This window comes from Aptenodytes patagonicus, chromosome W, assembly GCF_965638725.1.
Source record: "Aptenodytes patagonicus chromosome W, bAptPat1.pri.cur, whole genome shotgun sequence".
NCBI lineage: Eukaryota > Metazoa > Chordata > Aves > Sphenisciformes > Spheniscidae > Aptenodytes > Aptenodytes patagonicus.
This window is the reverse complement of record NC_134981.1, coordinates 38,677,155-38,693,090: the sequence shown is the minus strand read 5'-3', so window position 1 is coordinate 38,693,090 and position 15,936 is coordinate 38,677,155. Positions and strand designations below refer to the sequence as shown.

Sequence of the window (15,936 nt, the reverse complement as noted above, 5' to 3'; positions counted from 1 at the left end):
AAAGAAACAAGAAGGGACCAGAATCTCAGAGGAAATTTTGAATGCGCTAATACCCCTGGTATGGGCTTCCAAGAAACCTGGACCAGCCAAGAACACTGTTCCGGTAAAGGTCGAATTAAAATCGGGAGCTCAACCAGTAAGAAAAAGACAATACCCTATGAAATTAGAGGTTAGAGCGGGCCTAGAACCGTTGATTAATACTTTTATGCAGTATGGACTGTTGCGGGAGTGCCAATCAGAGTACAATACTCCCATCTTACTAGTTAAGAAACGTAGTAACAGAAGAGAATGACATAACCGATATTATAATTATATGTAAATCACTAACCAATCATTGTAACTGGGAGTGTACTACCTTGTAATTCTTGTGTATAAATGTAACGGTGATCTAGCCATAGGTGTGCTTGATTTGTGGAAATTCCACCTTGCACCCGGCGCCGCAATAAAGAATGCCTGCTTTCTAAAACTCCAAATTGAGTCTTAGAGAGTTCATCATCTGCCGATTTACGGTAACAGTTTTTGGTGACCCAGATGGGACCCTGCTCTTGAGCCTCGACGGATCCTGGGATCGCGAAACCTCAGCCGGCACCGAGGGATTCTCGGAGAGGATTTTCCGATCCCCGGACCGAAGAGCCCCTGAGCGAAGGACATTGTTTGTGAGTATTAAGGCATTCTTTTGGAAACTTTAAGTTGGAACCCGGAAAGGGGGGTGGAGTCCCCCGTTTGGGAAGGGGGTTATAGTCCCCATTTGGTGGGGTTGGAGACCCCGTAAGCCTGCCTGTAAGGCGCAGCGAAAGCTACACATGGTTGGGGCTAAGAGGGTACCCGTTTGGCAGTCGGAAGCCTAGGCGTCTGCCCGTAAATCATAAGCGAAAGCTATTGCTGGGTTGGACATTTGGAGGGGTTGGAATCCCCATTTGGAATTTGGAGGGGTTGGAATCCCCGTTTGGAAACTCTACCTGTTACCTTTGAATATTTTGTTGGGATGGCATCAGGATTTGTAAAACTGTTTAAGAGTGCTGGGAATTTAGCAACAGATGAAAAGATACCAAAAACCTCACCGTTGGGATGTTTGTTAGCGCATTGCAGTGCTTTACATGATGATTTGCGCAAGAGCCAGATGATTGAGTATTGTAACCATTGGTGGCCTTTGTATGTTTTGGAGGATCAGGAAAAATGGCCAAAGAACGGAACTTTGAGTTATAATACTATCTTGCAGTTAATGTTGTTCCGTAGAAGAGAAGGCAAATGGAATGCTTTTATTTGAGGCAGCGAGTGGACTGGCAGAATGAATGTAAGTTAATTAGTCGAGATACTTTGGTAATGGCGTTAACTTCGGAGAATAAGAAAACAAAAGAGTTGTTGTTCGGCTTGTGATATGGCTTGTGATATTGGAAAGAGGTGCATTAGGTGTACAGTACCAAAAGAGGATGAAATGGAGTTAGAACTAGAAGTAGCACCCCCGCAGGAGGGACGGAATTTCCCTCCCTCACGTATAAGTGAAAGAAGTGTTGAAACAGAATGGGATAGTAGTGGAATGGGGAAGGAGATCGAAGAAGTACTGGTTTTACTGTATGGAATAAAGCATGCAATGCCAAGAGCTCTGAATTGGTCTAAATTATATGAAGTAAAACAAGACAAAAATAAATCTGTGTTCCTAGAGAAATTAAAGGAGACTGCTAGAAAATATACTGATTTAAAATTGGAAACAGAGGCAGAACAACAACAACTGGCTTTGATTTTTTTTTTATGGGACAATCAGCACCCGATATAAAAAAGGAAACTCCAAAAGCTGGAGGGAGAGGATTCCAGAAATTTAAATAAAATGCTCGAAGTAGCATGGAAAGTTATAATGGTTATAATTAAGCTGAGAGATTATAAAGTTGAATTTTTAGTAGATACGGGTGCAACATATTCTGTTTTGAACACTTGCAAAGGGAAATTGGGAAATAAAATGGCTAATATAATTGGAGCGACTGGGAAGCAGGAAAACAGGCCATTCCTTCAACCCCTAGATTTGAAATTTGGAAATATTGTCCAAATTAAATGTGCAAATAGTGTTCGAAGAAGGAGAAACTCGTTTAAAAATACCAGAATCAAAGACAGGGGAAATATTGATGGTAACTCAAAAACAGCACAACCTGTAAAAATAGAATTAAAAGAACAGGTAAAACCAGTGAGAATCAAGCAATATCCAATTAAGCTAGAGGTTAGACAAGGAAACAAGAAATTGATTGATAAATTTTTAAAGTTTGGAATTTTTGCAGAATGTGAGTTGGAATATAATATCCCAATTTTACCAATAAAAAAAACAACAAAACCTTCAGGTGAATATAGATTAGTTCAGGATTTAAGGACTATAAATCAAATAGTTAAATCCTGCACTTGTAAATCCATATATTTTTTTTTTTTAAACAGCATTGAGAGGTTTATCAGTGGTTTACAGTGCTTGATTTAAAGGATGCTTTCTTTTGTATACCTCTGGAGAAGGAAAGCCGAAAGTTGTTTGCTTTTGAGGGGGAAAATCCACAAACAGGACGAAAAGACACAATTAACATGGACAAGACTGCCGCAAGGATTCAAGAATAGTCCAACGATCTTCAGTAATCAGTTGGCGAAAAATCTGGAACGGTGGAAACAAAGTGATACAGGACCTAAACCTGCACATTTGCTTCTACAATACGTGGATGACATCTTGATTGCTACAGAAGAAAGACTGACCTGCATCAAGATAACAATAGACCTTTTAAACTTTCTTGGACTGAATGGGTACAAAGTTTCTAGGAATAAGGCGCAGACAGCAAGCCAAACTGTAATATATCTGGGCTTTGAGGTTTCAAAAGGGCAACGACAGTTGGGAACAGACCATAAGGAAGCAATTTATAGTATTCCCAAACATAGAAATGTTCATGAATTAAGAGCATTTCTGGGAATGGCTGGATGGTGTCGCCTTTGGATAATGAATTATGGTCTGATGGCAAAGCCGCTTTATGAAGCCCAAAAGGTTGTACCGTTTGTGTGGGGTCCAGAACAGCAAAGAGCCTTCTTGAACTTAAAACAGGCTTTAATGACTGCACCAGCATTGGGGCTTCCAGATCTAACCAAAGATTTTCAGTTATTTGTTCATGAAAGGCAACATCTTGCCCTCGGGGTGCTGACTCAGAAAATGGGAAGCTGGAAAAGACCGGTTGGGTATTTCTCCAAACAACTGGACACTGTAAGTAAAGGTTGGCCTACATGTCTCCGAGCAGTCGCCGCTACAGTGATGTTAATACAAGAAGCCCGGAAATTAACTTTGGGAAGGACAATAACAGTATATGTACCACACATGGTAATCACTGTTCTAGAACAAAAGGGGGGTCATTGGTTATCCCCTAGCAGAATGATGGAATATCAAGTGATTTTGACAGAACAGGATGATGTCATTTTGAAAACGACTAACTTAATTAACCCCACAGTCTTTTTGAACTCCGTGCAGGAAGAAGGACAAATAGAACATGACTGTTTGGTGACCATTGAACATGTCTATTCCAGTCGAGAAGACTTAAAGGATAGCCCGTTGGAAGATCCTGATTGGGAATTATACACGGACGGTAGCAGCTTTGTGGAGGACGGGATCCGATATGCAGGCTATGCGGTGACTACTGAGAATGCTGTTGTAGAAGCAAATTCTTTACCCTGCACAACTTCAGCCCAAAAGGCAGAATTGATAGCCTTGACGAGGGCATTGGAGTTAAGTGAGGGGAAGAAAGTGAACATTTGGACTGATTCAAAGTATGTCTTTGGCATATAGTACATGTTCATGGAGCCCTGTGGAAGGAAAGGGGATTATTATCCTCTCAGGGGACGAGTATTAAATACCAAGGAGAAATCTTAAAATTAATACAAGCAGTCCAAGAACCGATTAAGGTGGCAATCATGCACTGTAAAGCACATCAATGAGGAAATACAAAAGAAATTATAGGAAACAAATTGGCAGACAGGACAGCTAGGAGAATTGCAAAGAGAGATGCCTTTCAAATGGCATTGATCCCTACTAAAACCATTGCTCTACCAAGGGAGAAACCTAAGTATTCAGAGGAAGGCGAGAAATTAGGTAAGTTGTTAGATGCAAAAAAGAACCTGGCAGGATGGTGGATAACATCACAAGGCCAAGTAGTAGTCCCACCACTAATAATGAGAGAAATAATACAGGCAAAACATAAGGAATGTCATTGGGGAGCAGAAGCATTGGTGACACTTTTAAGAGAACAAATAGTATCAGTAAAAATGCTAGAAATGGCTAAAATGATAACTGCAAAATGTGAGATATGTTTGAAAAACAACCCAGTTGTAAAGAGAAAGGTTCAAGTGGGAATATTGAAATCGGGAATGGAACTAGGAGATTATTGGCAAATTGATTTTTCAGAATTACCTCGCCAAAATGGGTATCGGTACATTTTGGTAGGGGTTGATACTTTTACAGGATGGCCAGAAGCCTTTCCCTGTCGGACCAACCAAGCAAAAGAAGTTATTAAGTGGCTATTGCAGGAAATTATCCCGAGATTTGGAGTACCAATAGGAATATCTTCAGATAGAGATCCACATTTTATTGCAGAAATGGTGCAGGGCGTTAGTAAAATGTTGGGAATTACTTGGAATTTGCATACACCTTGGAGGCCATAATCCAGTGATAAAGTAGAAAGAATGAATCAAACATTGAAAAGACAGATTAGTAAAATCTGTCAAGTAAAAAGTCAGGAAACTAATTTGAAATGGCCTCAGGCACTCCCATTGGCTCTTTTGCAAATTTAGATTCAACCTAAGAGTGGAACCTTAATTAGTCCGTACGAGTTGTTATGCGGAAAACTGTATGAGTCTCCAGAACCGAATTTGAATGTACATATAAAAGGAAAACAAGATATATATATAACTATCTACTTCCCCTAGGAAAAGCTTTAACTGCGCTTCGGAGTATAGTTGTTTGGAACAGGCCTCTGTCTTTGGAGAATTCAGTACATGATTTCCAACCAGGAGATTATGTTTACGTGAAAACATGGACTTCCGAACCCCTTCAGGAACGTTGGAAAGGACCTTTCCAAGTACTGTTGACTACCTTCACCGCCATCAAGATAGCTGAATCAGAAGCGTGGATACACTACACCAGGGTGAAGAAAGCCCCACCATCGTGGAAAATTGTCAATAAGGAAGATAAGACCTCAAAACTGACTCTGAAATATGTCTAATTTTGTGTATTCTTTTCAGAAATGGGAATGGATATTGGTTTGGATGTTAGTGGGAACCAATTTTCTAGCGAAATTTGAACCAGCTGGAGAATTAGTAAAACATGGAAATTTATTAAGATTGGGATGTAATTCTACTCAAATTCCAAACCTTAATCCTGAGGAGATAAAAATCTTCAAGGGACTAGGATGAAATTTGAGTTCATGGATAAAATCACTGATTAGCACTGCATTAGTCTTGTTGATAATCTTTTAACAATTATTTTGATTTACTATTGTTTAAAAAGGCAAATAAACAGTAAGACTGCATTTAATCGAATGATCATCCAAGCAGTGGCCAGACAATAAGATGAACAAGAAACAGTTCCGAAGATTCCCACTAAAATATAAGGATTCTCACTAATTTAAAAATAAATGTTAGAATGAAAGTATTGAAATGATTTTCAAAACTTTCAAAGGGGGGAATTGTTGGAGATTATCTTAAGTTTTACTGAATCTTTAGGTTGTGAAATAATCAACTATAAGAACATTTTGATTCTAATAAGTTCACCTCTATGGTAGCGTTATGTGTAGGTTGCTGTGTTACTTATTATTTGAGGCTGTGTTGCTTGAAGTCCCTATTCTCTGGACTCTCTAGACCATAACCAGAGCCCCTAGGTTCTATTGTATATGGGATGAGTTATTTGACAACCTGGCAAGGTAGATATCCAGCTGGCCAACTTGGCAACAAAACCTACTTTTAAGGTGTCCTGAAGTGAACTGCCTTCATTATAATACTAAAAAACACACCCACAGGTCAAGAAGACCCTTGCCCAGGTGAAGGCCCTTCCCCCGCGCAAGCGTAGTAACAGAAGAGAATGACACAACAGATATTATAATTATATGTAAATCACTAACCAATCATTGTAACTGGGAGCGTACTACCTTATAATTCTTGTGTATAAATGTAACGGTGATCTAGCCATAAGTGTGCTTGATTTGTGGAATGCCACCTTGCACCCGGCGCTGCAATAAAGAATGCCTGCTTTCTAAAACTCCAAATTGAGTCTTAGAGAGTTCATCATCTGCCGATTTACAGTAACAGGTGGGTGGCTCTCTATTCTGTGTGCATGTGTGCGTATGGGGGTCTAAGTGCCACCAACTGGAGTCAGACCACAAGTCAGAGGGCCCATGGGTCTGTGGTGCCAGCAACGGAAGTGAGTGCAGGTGTGTGAGTGAGTGTGTCACTGCTAGTGAAGATCAAGCCGGACTAGCTGGTGAAGAGATTAAGTGGCCTGGGAACAAGGGAGGTGAATGGGTCTCTAAGGGCCAGCTCTGTGTGTGAGTGTGCCTGTGTGTCTTCTAAGGGTGAGAGCACTCAGAGGGATCTTCTGTGGGACCAGAAGAGTCCCAGCCAACTCTGGGTATGAGAGCGCTTGTATATCTCTAGGGGTGAGAGCACAGTGGGGGGGCAGTTAGTGGGAACTGGAAAGTCCTGGCCAGCTCTGTGTGCGTGTGCACGTGACAGTCTGTACCAGCCACTGGAATGGGACTGTGGCCTTAGGGACTCATCCATCCAGGTGCCAGGAACTAGGGAGACTGGGATCCAGGGGGCAGCTACTGGGCAGACTTGAGTCTGAGCCCAGCTGCTGGAGGGATCCACCTTGTACATATATGTGTGTGTATATATATATATATATAGAGTCTCATTAGTGGACTTGATCCTACTCAGCCAGAGAGGGGAGCAGGATGAGGCCATTGGTGCTGTCTGTGGTCGGGTGAGGGCTCTGAGTGTCTGTGATCTGTGTTGCTGGCTATGTATATACGTACATCTGTACATCTGCATATATGTATATATATATATTGTGTATATGTGTGCTCTTTGTGCATGCACCTGCTGGGAATACATCTTCAGCCTCTACTGGTTGGACCTGGGGACAACTGTGTCTATTGACTGAAAAGAAACAAGAAGAGACCAGAATCTCAGAGGAAATTTTGAATGCTATAATACCCCTGGTATGGGCTTCCAAGAAACCTGGACCAGCCAAGAACACTGTTCCGGTAAAGGTCGAATTAAAATCGGGAGCTCAACCAGTAAGAAAAAGACAATACCCTATGAAATTAGAGGTTAGAGCGGGCCTAGAACCGTTGATTAATACTTTTATGCAGTATGGACTGTTGCGGGAGTGCCAATCAGAGTACAATACTCCCATCTTACCAGTTAAGAAACCTCAAACCCAAGAGTATCGATTGGTACAAGACTTAAGAGAAATTAATAAAATCACAGTTGATGTACATCCAGTTGTACCAAATCCCTATACCTTGTTCTCTGCAATACCCGAAGACAATGTGTATTTTACAGTGTTAGATTTAAAGGATGCCTTCTTCTGCATTCCCCTGGAAGAGGAGAGCCAGCAGATTTTCGCCTTTGAACGGGAGAGTCCCACCACCGGAAGGAAGACACAGCTCTGCTGGACTGTACTACCGCAAGGATTCAAGAACAGCCCAACCTCGTTTGGTAACGCACTTGCCAAAGAATTGGAAGAATGGCAAGGTAAGAATCCTTCCACTACCCTGTTACAATATGTAGATGATATACTATTGGGGGCAAAGACTGAGCAGGAATGCAAAATTGTGACCAGAGATTTGTTGAATTTCTTAGGACTGGCTGGGTACCGAGTATCCCAGAAAAAGGCCCAAGTTGTGCAGACAACCGTAATTTACCTGGGATTTGAAATATCTCAGGGAAAAAGGGAACTGGGCATGGAACGAAAGGAAGCTATTTGTCAAATAGCTCCTCCACGGTCTAAGAAAGAACTGCGAGGATTCCTGGGAATGGCAGGGTGGTGCAGACTTTGGATACCAAACTTCAGTTTAATTGCCAAACCATTATATGCTGCTATCAAAGGACCTGGGGAAACTTTGGAATGGACCCCAGAATGCCGGAAAGGATTCGATACCATCAAAACTGAATTAATGAGGGCCCCCGCTTTGGGGTTGCTGGACCCGACAAAACCATTTACGCTATATGTGCATGAAAGGCAACATGTAGCATTAGGAGATCTGACCCAGACTCCGGGAGACTGGAAAAGACCGGTAGCTTACTTCTCCAAACAGTTAGATGAAGTAAGCAAAGGATGGCCTGCATGTTTGAGAGCTATAGCTGCAGCGGTGCTGCTAGTTAAAGAAGCCCGGAAATTAACCTTGGGGCAGCCTATCGTAGTTTTTGTACTGCATGCAGCGATGGCTGTACTTGAACAAAAGGGGCACCACTGGATCTCTCCTAGCAGGCTAGCCCAATATCAGGCGGTGTTGATCAAACAAGACGATGTCACTTTAAAAATGTCTTCAACCTTAAATCCTGCCACTTTAACGCCAACAGACGAGAAGGGAGAGCTAGAACACGACTGCCTACATGTTATCGAAAAGGTATATTCCAGCAGACTTGATTTGAAAGATGTACCATTAAGTGATCCAGAAGTTGAACTTTTCACAGATGGAAGTAGCTTCATGGTGAATGGAGAACGAAAAGCTGGATATGCCGTGGTAACTCAACAAGAGGAAGTCAAAGCATGAGCATTGCCACCTCCGCTCAGAAAGCGGAAATCATAGCTATTACTCGAGCTTTAGAGCTACCCAAAGATAAAAGGGTAAACATATACACAGATTCCAAATATGCGTTTGGAGTGGTCCATGCACATGGAGCCATTTGGAAAGAGCATGGACTGTTATCCTCTCAGGGAACTCCTATCAAGCATGGACCAGAGATTTTAAAACTGCTGCAAGCTGTTCTGGGACCAAAAGAAGTTGCAACTGTACACTGCAAAGCCCACCAGAAAGGACAAACTGAGGTTATGAAAGGAAATCAAAAGGCAGATGAAACAGCTAAAAGAGTTGCTGAAAAGGAATCATTGTTTGGAGCGTTGATTCCACCGAGAAAAGTTCAATGGGAACCTCCCCTCGGGGAAGTGAGATGGGGTCAAACCCCGGGGGAATACTGGCAAATAGATTTCTCTGACTTACCAAAATGTAACCAGTTTAAGTATCTCTTAGTGTTAGTTGATATTTTTTCTGGGTGGCCTGAAGCCTTCCCGTGCCGTACCAACAAATCCAGGGAAGTGGTTAGAATTCTGCTCAAAGAGGTGATTCCGAGATTCGGCATCCCTGAAGGGATGGCATCAGACAATGAACCTCACTTTGTAGTGGAAATAGTTCAAGGGGTCTCTAAGTTTTTAGAAATACAATGGGATTTACATACCCCTTGGAGCCACAGTCAAGCGGGAAGGTAGAAAGGATGAATCGGACCCTAAAGAGACAGATCTCGAAGCTATGTCAGGAAACGCAAATGAAGTGGGTAGATGTCCTACCTAGAGCATTAATGAGAATTCGGGTTACTCCTAGAGTAAGAGAAAAAGTGAGTCCTTTTGAAATACTGTATGGAAAACCATATCCTGTAAATTCGATGACAGGAAAAGAGGACCAAATGCACAGGAAAGGAGAGGGAATGCTGGTCAATTATTCATTATCCTCGTCGCAGACTTTGTCTTCCTTGCACAGGTACCTTAACCAGCGAGCTCCTTTGCCTTTAGATTCACCGGTGCATGAATTTCAACCTGGAGATGAAGTTTACATCCACACCTGGAAGGATGAGCCTTTGAAAGAAAGGTGGAAAGGACCTTACCTGGTGCTACTTACCACTTATACCGCTGTGAAAGTGAAGGGTATAGATTCGTGGATACACTATACTCGCGTGAAGAAAGTTCCACAGAAGGAGTGGATCTCTGAAGAAACAGGACCACTGAAGCTGAAGCTCTCTCGATCCCAATGAACTGTAGTTGGGACTCTGGAAAGTCATATATTGAGCTAGACTGTATACAAGGCTTAATATCTTTGTATTGCATTTTGGTAATTGTTTTCATATCTTTGCTAGTGTATTTGTGCAGGTATACAGATCTCTTTAGGAAAAGAAATGAAGGAGCTAAGGGGGGGTGATACTCCTCTGTTGCCTATGGATGAAATTAAGAAATGCTGAAGTGTCTTATGGGGAACCAGGAAATCTGTGAGAACACAATTGGCATTTTACTTTGATGAAAAAAAAGAGAAGAAAAAAAAACCCAGCACAAATGGTGAACAAGTCTAATTGTTGGATCTGTACTCATTTTCCCGAGCATTCTAAGAAAGGTATTTCTTTAATAGGAATACCCCTCAATTTCTTTTTCCCGATATTTGTAAAAAATGTACAGAGTAACAGTGACCAAGCATCATACAATGATACAGTAGAACAAGAATGGGAAGTAAAAGAAACACAGAGAATCCATTGATTGACAGACCCACAGGATTTCACTCCTTCGCTAGATGGTTTCCCCCCTGGTTAGGAGTTAGTGAATTAGAAAAAGCTATAGTAAATATTTCTGCAGTAATTGAGAAAATTGGGAACGAGATTCACGATGCTATTAAAGCCCTACAAGAAGAAGTGTCTGAATTGGCTAAAATCACTTTACAGAACAGATTGGCTCTAGATATGATGCTAACCTCCCAAGGAGGAGTGTGCACAGTTTTAAATACAAGTTGTTTATGTGTATGTAGACCAGAATGGTAGGATTTCTACACATTCAGAAGAGATTTGGAAACAGACTAAAATACTCCATGAGATACAAAGGGATGACACATCTTACGGATTTGAAGAAACATTTAAATAGTTGTCTTCCTGGTTCCCTGATCTGAGTGTATGGATTAAAAAAAGTTATTAAGCATTATAATAATTGCCTTATTAGCTTTTGTATGTATCTACGTAATAACACAGTGTTTTTGGAAATATTGTTCTATAATAGGGAGACAAAGTTATGAGAGGATGAGACTAATATAAGAGAAACTATAGTGAAGTTCCTCTTTTATAGTCTCAAAGGGGGGAAATGTAGCCATATGTTTGGGTTAATACCTAACCTAGACTGTAGTCTTCATTGTACTAGCCTGATTACCTTGTATAAACAATGCATGCCTTACAACAACTATGCCCTTGAAGAAGAACTAGAAGACTGATAAAAGGGGAACATCCTGCCCTAGAAGGCATCAGAGGCTAGATGATTGCCAAAGAAACAAGAAGTCAGCAAGAAACTGCGGTAACTAGGGGAAAGGTAAAGGTGGCAGGGGGAGATCACGACCACCAACTCAATTCAAGACTGGAAAGATTTGGCCCCCCCACACCTGCAAGGAGCATGTGTGCTAATTTACATGGCAAGCGAGGCTAACTTGAACATAACTAACCAATGAGCATGAACTTAGGCAGGCTTTTGCTAATCATGTAACAATATAAATACACTGTAGTTCTTGTGTGGTGTACTAGCTTTGTGGAATTACCACCTAGCACCCGTCTTTGTGCAAACATAAGCTAAATAAATCTCTTGGCTCTATGTGTACAATTGGCTTATTGCACACCAGGTACCGGACCCTGCTTGTGGGACAACAGTAATACAAGCCCATCTAAAAGCTGTAACTACCCTCAAGGAATTTTGATTACTCAAGCTGTAACTGCTTTCTAATTAGGAGTATTTCATCTGCAAACTTCCTTCCTTCCTCCAAGCTTACTTCCTTCTTGGAAATATTTATGAGACTCAAAAACCTCAGACACCTCCAAGATAATCACTTGAAAAATTTTACATAACATTATATGCACAGAATATTCTGAAATTCATTTTCATATTGAAAATACCTATACACAAGTGATATCAAGTAACCTCTTCTCTATCCCTTTCACCAAATAGGGAAAGTCAGTTTTCCACATTACTCATTCCTTTGCCTCTAGAAGGAAGCTTCTCCCTACATTTAGTGTTTTAGTATAGCATTTAGTGTTTTAGTATAGCACTCAGAGTAAAAAAAAAAAACACCCCAAAGAGGCACAGATTAAAATTACTGAAATACCTCATTGGAGGCACCAAATATTTGCTTACAATAGTTAAGTTGTTCTTCCTGTTACCTTCTTAAACTGCAGATCACTTTCTCTGAAATGCTTCAGATTTTTTTGCAGCTAGCAAGTAGCTTTAGTCTAAAAAGCAAATTAATCTATACAAAATAACATCTTAGCATTCCACATTCTCATCTTGAAATCAAACCTTCAAGACTGACAACCACCAACGCTGGTTCTCTAATGTGGACAGTTCTTGCTAATGTAAGAATCATCCTGAAAAAAAAGTTGGCCAAGAGGTTTATTTCTTTTCCGACAACCACATTAGTACTAATCCTCCAGAGAAGCAGCATGGGAGAGAGACAGTGGGTCTCCATTCTGTGTAGAGATTTATAGATGTGCATTTTTTTTCACCCCGAAAACATTTATATATGGGCTTTACTTGAAGAGATCACACTTCTAGACACAAACAAGATCAAAATATTTCTTTTTAATGCTTTACTTCTAGGAAGCAATCTCAATTTTTCATCATCCTCTCCTGTTGTGATGCACTAACGTACAGATTAAAAGTCTGTTAAATTCAGAAGTTATGCGCTTTCAACAGATACCTTTTACATATCATTATTCCTCTGAAAGTAACAGCATTTAGGAAGAGGAATATAATTAATTTTATGTTCTATAAGGGAATAGAGGATGAAAGAAAAAAGCCCATAACTCCCCAAAGTATCCATCCTCTTCAGTTTGTGGACCCCTATTCCCCCCCCCTTCTCAGTGACAAGACAGATCACTAATGACTAAACAATAACCCCACAATTCTATTACCAGTTTCTTTCAGAAATGCCTCAGAAGTAACAAGCAGCCACCAGCTGGCAATCACCTAGTCAGCCTAAAACAAGGATGAAAACAGACTAGGATTTATTTTCCTCTTCACTGCCAGCACACTTTGCAGACTGCTTTCCTTTGTGCCTCAGTTTCATCACCTGCAAGATGAAAATGACACCGTTTTTCTTTAGGAAGACCCACTGCAAGGTTGACTGGAGCTCAGGAGCACATCGGAAGTTAGCAGACAATCCAGGCTGCTCACTGCACCCGCTCCTCCCCAATTCCTCAGGGAATCCTCCGGTAGTTAGACCAGGTGTAAAACAAAGCGTGCCTTTCTTTCAAGGCCAACGGTTTTCTACCTTCTGGTCTACAGGCCAGAAGAACAGACCACTTCTAGTGAAGGTGGTAAAACACAACGCTTTTCAACAAGAAAATACCTGCCAATAATATGGTCAAGCTTATCAGAGTTGAAAAAGCCAGAAGATACGCGTCTGGTGAGAGACACAGTATCTTTATTAATTAAGGCTGTCGGCATTACCAACCACCACACTACAGAAAAAAACGGATAATCTTCAGTCTTAACCTCCATGCCATACCAGTAGGTCAATAAAACCGCATCAAGACAGGGGAAGGGTTACGGACGGGCCACCCGCAACAGCTGGTATTACGCACAGCGGCAAGAAAATAGACTCGACAGCCCGCCCTCCCCCCCCCATACCGAGGAGGCCCCAGGCGGCCCGGCAGCGGGCGAGGCCATATTGCGATTTAAGCGCCACCACTAGGCCAGTTCCGTCAGCGCCTGCCAAGAGGAGGCGAAAAGCCGCGGCAGGGAGCGTGTGGCAGTACCCGCGCCCCCTCACAGCTCACCCTGCTGGGCCGAGCCCTACTCGGGGAGGGCCGCTCGCGACCGCGAGCAGAGAAGGCTGCAGCCGGGCACCCTCACCGCGAAGGATCGACTCGGGAAGCAAGTAGCGCAGGGCTGCCACCCTCCCCCCCTTCTCCCAGCCAGCCCTGGCCAAGCGCCCACCCGCGGCACATGGCCCACCGAGCCCGGCTACGGCACAGAGGGAAAGAACGGGCCAATGCGGCCCCCAGCGGGCGGACACCCCTCAGGGAGAGACGCACAGAGACGGCAGGGAAGCTGGGGAGGCGCTGAACAGAAAGGGGAAAACCGCCTACAGCCGCAAGCCTCACCAACTCTTACCTGCTACCGTTACCGCCTCACAGCACTCCACCCCTCACTGCGAGTCCCTAAATAACGGCTCCGCCACGCCGCACCATCACGCCGCCGTCCCGCACGCGCGGCCCCATACCCAGTCACAGTCTCTCCCGCACGCGCTCTTCTCTCCCCGACTCGCGCTGCCATTGGCGCGCGGGGCGCGTGACGTCGCCGAAAGGGGGCGGAGCTTCCAGTAATGGGCCGGCTGGTACCAGGATCCCAAGCGCAAGAGGTGCATGCGGCTAGCTGGGGGTGGGAAGGAGTAGCAGCATTGTGTGAGGGGAGGTGGGTGCCTTCCCCCCCTCCCCAACCGCCGCCATCTGCCCGGTGCTCCTCGCTCCCTTTGGCGGTGGGGAGAAGGTGAGGGCTGTGCCTGGGTCCCCCTCACCTCGGAGAAATGCTTCCCCGCAGGGTTTTTCCCTCAAGGTGTGTTTCAGGGCATGTAAGAACAGATGAGGGGCTGGAGAACGCCATTTCTCGGGGAGGGGGGCGAGAGCGCAGTCATCTCTGTCGCCCCTGCGGCTCTCGCCTGCGCGGTGGGCGGCAGCCGCAGGGCTCCTAGCTGAAGCGAGACAGCCTCAGCCCGGGCCGCCGCCGGCGGGGCCTCTGGAAGCTTTTCCCGGCCCTTAGTTGGCCGGGCCTGTGCTGCCGGCGCGGTGGGGGTGTCCTCCCGGGCAGGCCTGAGGAGTGAGCAGCCTTCCCAGCGTTTCACAAGGCTCCCCTGGGAGCACGGGCAGCTGGAGAATACTCTTATCAACGGCAGCAGTGTTAGCAAAACGCTGTTATCGAGAGCAGTCCCTAGAAAAGGTGTTTGTGGAAGGCTGGGTTGCTAGAAAATAGTCCTTAATATAGATCATTCGTATGATCTGGATCCAGGGAAGCCTCTGGGTTCCCTCGATGGTTATCCTTGTATATTTTTTCATTCATTAGCCCTGAAAAATGACTTTTGTAAATGGGACAGTCATGTGCTCTGAGATGTTGTCTTGATTCCAGATTAAATTTTTCCAGTTCACAAGTAAGAAGGAACACATTTCAGTGCCACATCCACAAACTTATACTGTGTTAAGAGTGTCAAAGTAGGTTGTTTCTAGTCAGGAAAGTATCAGACATCACTGATGCATGCCCGAGTTGCTTCCTGCCAGATGCTTTGGGCTTTTGCCAATTTACTTCCTAGATTATCTTTGGGCTTGAGTGGGATATGAGCTATATTATATCTTTAGCTACATCTTTAGAGGAATAGGCAGATTGGCCAGACAAGCAGGGCATCCTGTTTCAAACATTGCCTGGCATGAGCTGCTAATGAGAAAAGATTAAGAACTTTGGAAAAAGATAGTGGAAGATAATCTTTTTTTTCTCAGGTGTTTAGTACCAGTCTCTGATTATGTTTGGTTTACTTTCTGAGATGGTTTAATATCCCCAACAAAAATATTGTTGTTACTAACTCTGAGAATGTTGTGTGTTTTATACATTACAAAGTAAAGCTAGATGGGCACTTCAGAGGTCATTTAGTTCCTCCACTTTTCTCAAGACAAAATCAGCTATACTTAAATAATTTCTGATAGGTATTTGTCTAACCTGCAGATTAAATTTATTACTTCATGTCCCTATTCACAGCTGACGCTCTTTCTAGTAACCTTAGATACTTGTAGTGTTGCTGTTTCTCCCATTGGTAGTCTCTGCACTTAATAGACCCAGGCCTTTCTGTCTTCTCTTACAGGGTTTTTGGTGTTCAAATGCTGCTTAAAGTATCAGGACAAGTAACATCTGGGGAATAAGTTTCACAGTTTTTTCAT

The 15,936-nt window shown here is 43.2% G+C and overlaps 1 protein-coding gene across 3 annotated transcripts in view; it reads right to left on the bottom strand.

The window, feature by feature from the left end:
- Positions 1-14,243, bottom strand: part of LOC143172055 (interleukin-6 receptor subunit beta-like) — an 80,741-nt gene extending 66,498 nt beyond the window's left edge. For 2 of the 3 annotated variants that reach the window (XM_076361285.1, XM_076361287.1), the window contains exon 1: positions 14,129-14,243. The gene's annotated coding sequence lies outside the window, so the exon portion shown is untranslated. Of the gene's footprint in view, positions 1-9,896; positions 9,949-14,128 lie in introns of those variants that run through there. The other variant, XM_076361286.1, reaches the window with a different exon arrangement.
- Between the last annotated feature and the right edge of the window lie 1,693 nt (positions 14,244-15,936).